Source organism: Chlamydotis macqueenii, chromosome Z (assembly GCF_036417535.1).
Source record: "Chlamydotis macqueenii isolate bChlMac1 chromosome Z, bChlMac1.mat, whole genome shotgun sequence".
Taxonomy (NCBI): domain Eukaryota; kingdom Metazoa; phylum Chordata; class Aves; order Otidiformes; family Otididae; genus Chlamydotis; species Chlamydotis macqueenii.
The window spans coordinates 43,045,024-43,051,065 of record NC_141593.1 but is presented as its reverse complement, the minus strand read 5'-3'; positions in this window follow the sequence as shown (position 1 = coordinate 43,051,065).

Here is a 6,042-nt window from a genome sequence, read left to right as displayed (position 1 = left end):
TCCATTTGAGCAAAATTTGCACATAATCCCATCTGCTAGCCTTCCCGTGTTGGGGGTTTTTTTTCCAAGTTTGCACCACAAGCATTTGTTAGTGGAGGAGCTAGCGCTGGGTCACCAACCTGACAAAGAACTGCAGTTCAGGTGGCCGTTGATGCTTAAATCATAAGGCTCACAATTTGTGAGTTGCAGGGTGGCTGGTATATACAAAGAGATCAGTATCTTCCCTGTATAAACAACCCATCCAAACCCCAAATGCAGATAAAGAAAGCAACAACTTTCTTCAGTGTGAACCGTGCATTTTCTTTGCCAGAGTCCCACTTTGACCTATCACACCTACACTGTTTTCCAAAGTACTTACATGTTCTCTGCTACACCTAGCACAACCCTTCAACTGGACTGCTCTACAGCGTCCTTAAACCCTTAGGATGGAGTCTAAAGTTTCCCTTCCCAGTGCAATACCAGTTCAGACCATTTCTCCACAGCTCCCTGACACAAACCATAGGGTGTCTGTGGTGGTGGGTCACCAGCTATGAAGCCCTTGTGATACTGGGCCACAACTTCCCTTCATGGCCAGCTGCTAGGGTACCTGAGGGCATTCACACAGCTGAGAAAATAAGATGTAGCATTTTTAATTTTTTTTTTTTAAGAATCCAGAGACTATATTTAGTGGCTCGAGCAGTGAGAAAGGGGACACACCACAAGCTGCCACCAATGCTGCTGGGAGGAGCAGGGAAGCTGGTGTGGACCCATGCTCATGACCAAGGTGCTCCAAATCTGCCTCCGCTTACTGAAGAAGGTGACGCCTAATGCTACTCCTCAGATACTCATCAGCATGATACAAAATTGAAAATACGTGGGAACATTAAGTAAATGTGTTTAAATGTTAGTTCACAGGTGTGCCTTTATATCAGTATTTAATGGTTTATAGACATAAAACTATATATAAACCAATGCTAGCTTGATTTCCTATTATTTTGGAGGAGGATATGGAAAGTATACTAGTTGTATTGCAGCAGGTATATAACAAAAATGACTGCTATTAAAGCACTGTTTTCCATCTTGTTGCCAAACCAGATTCTTATTTCTAATTTCAGGGTGCCTTTGCACCTATTTCAGAAGTAAAATAAAAGCAAATTACCTAAACCTGGCGGCATCCAGTAACACAAGAAAACACAGAAACCCTAGCAGTCTCTAATAAAGGAGCAGTTGTTTGCTAATTCCTTTGACTGGAAATTAAGTTAGCCTGAATGGCCAGCCGCTGAGAGTTGGCCTTGTGACTGCGATCACAAGATGGGGGATCAGAGAACAGGTTGGGGCTGGCAGGCTTCCCACCAGCCTCCCAGCGCCCAGCCAGCCCAGTGCCGCAGGGCCCTCCCGGGCCCTCTGCGACGGGAGCGCAACCTTCCCTGGGAAAGCAAGGCAGCTGGAACGGAGATGCCATTTGAAATACCAGATCTAATGTCTTTGAGCATTTGTATCAAAAGTCAGTATTCTTTTTTTCCACAAAAAGTATATGCAGACAGTTTTGTTGGTTTTTTTTAATAGAGCCAACTGATATTTCTGGAAAAGTGAGGCAAAACTTAATCTTCATTTATAAGATGGAAGCAGTATACTTCAGGCTAATTACAGACAGAGAAGAAGAAAGACGTCTTAATTTACATAGATTATACTAACCAGTTAGGCTCATTGTGAGAAAAAGGTGGTTGGTACCTGTGGAACAGAAGAGAGGGATTAACAAAAGAAAATATTAGCAAATCATTAGCTCCTGCAAGACTGCAAAGAGATCCAGAGATATCCAAGGCCCAGATGTGGGTAAGGCAGGGAACAAAATGAACACAGAGATAGAGCATTTGCACACAAACCCAGAGGTACAGAACCCCAGAAGTTTTGAGGACACAGTCCCTACCATTCAGGCTTCGTGTTGTGATGGACAATACCCACAAAGCCCATGCATTGCTATTGAACACGCTTCCAGCTTTTGTTCCTACCTTTCTGCAAATACAGATTTGGTTTCAGAAAACAGAAAAATCAAAACCTCTAACCAAGCAGGTGATCTGATTCCACTGAACCTATTTAAATACTTCATGGAGCCAGGTATCAGGTAGGTTTTTCCACTGAGATCCACCCAGGGTGCGTTGCTTTCACCCAATGCAATGCTTGGAGTTGTGGTTGTGGAGGACCCTGTTCATCACCAGGCTAGTAGGTTTCTGGTAGTAGCTTTTGCGGTTCTGGCCACTACGATCAGTGAAGGGAGTTCGGTGAGCCAGCTTGCAGAGGGCGTTGGCCGCAACAGCTATGCACTCCAATGTTGATAAACAGAGCTTGTCCTAAGCGTTCTTGTCAGCTGCTGAGCAGATCACCCAGTGAATATTTTATCACTTTTGGAGAAACACCTCCATGGAGGAGATAATACACCCGCTCAATTACCCGGTCAGCTGTGCTCTGGCTGAATGTGCGAGACCAGCCTAATCCCAGCCCGGGGCACAACCGTTGGAGATGTCTCATCGGTTCAGCCTTACGCTCAAAAGCACTGTCAGCACATACCCAGGAAAGAAAGAAGTCAGCTTGTCCCCACGCCCAGCCACTGCAGCACTGGCCTCACCATCACGTGCTGCAAAACGTGTAACCCTGAGAGACCGGCGTGCCCAGCGCTTACTTACCGGCTGACGTACTATCTGTGTTTCGCCCTTTTGATTGCCTGGTTTCCTGTTTTGTTCCTGCATGGACAATTTTCTCCCTCTTTTAACAACACCGCGTGATTTATTATTCCAGCATAGGAAGAGAAAAAGGAGACTACTCAAAAGATAAGAAAGCATGGAGGATAAATGGAAGGGAAAGGGCCACGCAGGCAAACGTAGATCTGACATTCAAACTCTGTAAAAGAAAAAGAATGGGGATGTTTATCTTTTGGCTCTCTTGAAGCTACCCTGGAGAAAACAAAGCCAAAGGAGAAGGCCTCTCTCAGATGTACACGCAGAGCTGCTAATCAGCTCCACAGCCTCTGGCAGGCCGCCTTGTTGCTCTCAGGCTTTTTCCTCTCTCACTTCTCAGCTGTGCGCCAGTTCAGATTAAAAACTTGCTGGGGAAGGAGGGTCTCTTGCTTTTTCATTTACAGAGCGCCTAAGAAAATGAGACGCTAAGGTTTGATGAAATATCTGGAAATACAGTGACTGAAGTAACACTTCGACATAATTCCTGGTGGCCTTCTTGTGACCACAAGTTTGCTTCTAAAATGCTCTGTTATATTGTGAGAAAAATGTGATCAAACCTCATAGCAGCCCTGAATCAGAAAACACAGGTCCCCTCCAGTTCTTCCTGTGACAATCAAGCAACCAACAGCAAAAGGGCAGCAGTATTTATTCTTAACCTTTGCACAAGGTATTGTGATTTCTATATAAACACAGAAGTTTCTTTCAGCCACAGGAAAAAATCTCCAAAAGCCAATGCAATTTTGCATCACAGCTGATGTTTTCAGTACATATTTCCTATTAAAAAAAAACCCCTGCTGTCAGCTAGTGCTTCATGCTTGAATGAGGAAAGCAAACTGCAATACTGGTAAACATGGCTGAGCAGAAGGAATGTTAAGAGGGCTATTGAGAAGAACTTGCATTCACAATTCTTGCATTGCTGTGCTATTATGGTAAAAGACTGTGCTATGTGCTTGGCTGTATGCATATTGAGCAAAACTGGGCACCTACATATGCAGCAACGAACTCTCCAGAGAGCTTGGTAAGCAGCCCTATCTAGGTTTTTTTTTCTGTACTTGTTACCAGCCTCATAAACAGGTATGTTTCAGAGATACATTTAGAGATAGAATTCCTTTGTAAGTGGGAAAAACTACCTGTGACTTGACAGCTCTGAAGCCACCTTTATTTCACTTGACTCTTGGGTTTTAAGCAAAAGCAAATGTATTCTAAGACATGTGCTACAGCCTCAAGGAGTTCTCAACATCTCATTTCAGCAGGAGCTTCCCAGACACCCTAAGCCTGTTTCAGTGTCAGCATTTATTTTAAACAGACTTATGTCACTGCATGTCTGCTGTGCAGGAAGCTTTCACTAGTAATTAAAAGAAAATCAACTTAATCATTAAAACTAGAACTTTGAATATTTCCGCTGAGATTTTCCCTAGTAAATGCACAAACTAATAGCTGTAGTAGATTCAGAGAGCTCTCGGTGTCATCCCAGGAGAGCATACCTAAACCACTCTTGCCCTGGAGGAACACAAATTAACATAGACAAAGAACTCTGAAACACAAAGTTAATTCCAGATGGATGTCCAAAGTGGATCAGATGTCACTAAGCATATGGACAACCCTCACCAGGCTGGAAAATCATCTCCACCGTGCTCTGATCAAAGCCCAACCACAATCTTTCACTGGAGGTCCTCACAAAGCCAGCCTTACCAGGAATCATCTTCTGAGGGTGGCTGGGGAGCAGAATAGCTCATTCTCTGATTTTGCTCCATCTTTGACCAGTTCGTCCCAAACCAGAAGGTCTGCAGAAGGTAAGGTAGCAGGTCTCAGAACTGCAGCACGACACCTGACAACACACATTGGTATTTCTAAAACGTGTTTCCCAGCATCACTTTTTTTGGGAAAGGCTATTAGATTTCACTCATAAATCAGTTTTGGATGTCCTGGAGGTGGCAAGTGAACAAAACAAGGTGTAAGTGAACGAAACAAGGAATAAGTGTTTCAAAAAGAACTCAGTATGTACTTTATAAATGCCTGTCTTCATTGTTTCTTCGCCCCTTTACTCACAAAGGCTGGTGGTACCTCTTCAACAGACACTGGCATGATGGAAACAAAAACTGCTGTGGAAATCCAATTTTTAAGACCACCAGAAAATAAATCTTCATGCAATTTAGCATGAATATGATAAATACAGCACAGTCATGGTCCCTGTGAACACAAGTATATATCTAATATATCTAAATTGATCCATGGATCAGGTCTCCACCATGTGGCCAACCCTCCTCCTCCTCAAAGTGAAGTTTCAGGTTGAGCCCCATCTCTGTTTTCAGATGAACCTTATTGAACGTCATCTAGGTTCAGTTTTGTGAATTTAATCTTTGCGAATTAAATTTTGTGTCTGTTTATATCGTTTCTGCCAAATGTGTAAGGTGCCCCCTCACTTACATGAAATTTAACTAATTACTTGATAAAGCCCCAATTACAGAATGAGAAAACATCTCTCTTAGTGATTTCATCCCCATTAGGAATCTTTCTTCAAAACAGTGTGTTAGTTAAGTCTTAGCACTTCCTGCTATGACTTCCCAACAAAGAGAGTGAAGGGTATTGGGACAGACTACAATTAAAAATGGGGTCTCAATCTGTTGTGTACTTTAATAAAGTGCAAAAAGAGCTAGAAAGCAGAAGCATCAGCTTACACTATCACAGTCATCTAGGTATGCTCCATTCCTTGGTTAATAGCCAGAATTGCAGTTAATCTCTGACACTGATTAATTGGCATTAAGCTTAGGAGATACATGGCAGGACTTTTATTTCATCAAGGAGATTAATTAAAGACCAAATACTGCATAGCCGATGTTCAGAAGCCAGAGTTTTTGTCTTCTTGGTTTTTTGAAGTGGATATTCCCATTTTCCTACACCTCCAGTTGTCTCAGGATAATGTGTTTGCTGAGTGCCCTTACGCAGATCACCAGCTCATCACTCACTATAGTAAAACTTGACTGATACAACACATCACGTGTTTGCTTCCCTGGAAGGTTTCAACAGAGTGAGATGACAAATATTTTGTCACTGTAGTCCTTAAAAATATTTTGAAAATTACTTTCTGCATAGATTGTATAGGGGGATAATAAGCTTATTTATTCCACTGTTAATGTTTGGAAATCAATTTAACCTTAGCAAAGATGAAAAACAACGCACATTTAAAATTCCCAAATTACATTCTCCTTAGCAGCCACAGACAGGATGAGAAGATGACTGTTTTTAAAAGGAAAAGAAATAGTTTTCTACATGACAGTTACATTTATGTCTCACTGGAGTTTAAAGAAGCAGCACTTCATGTGTAAGCGCA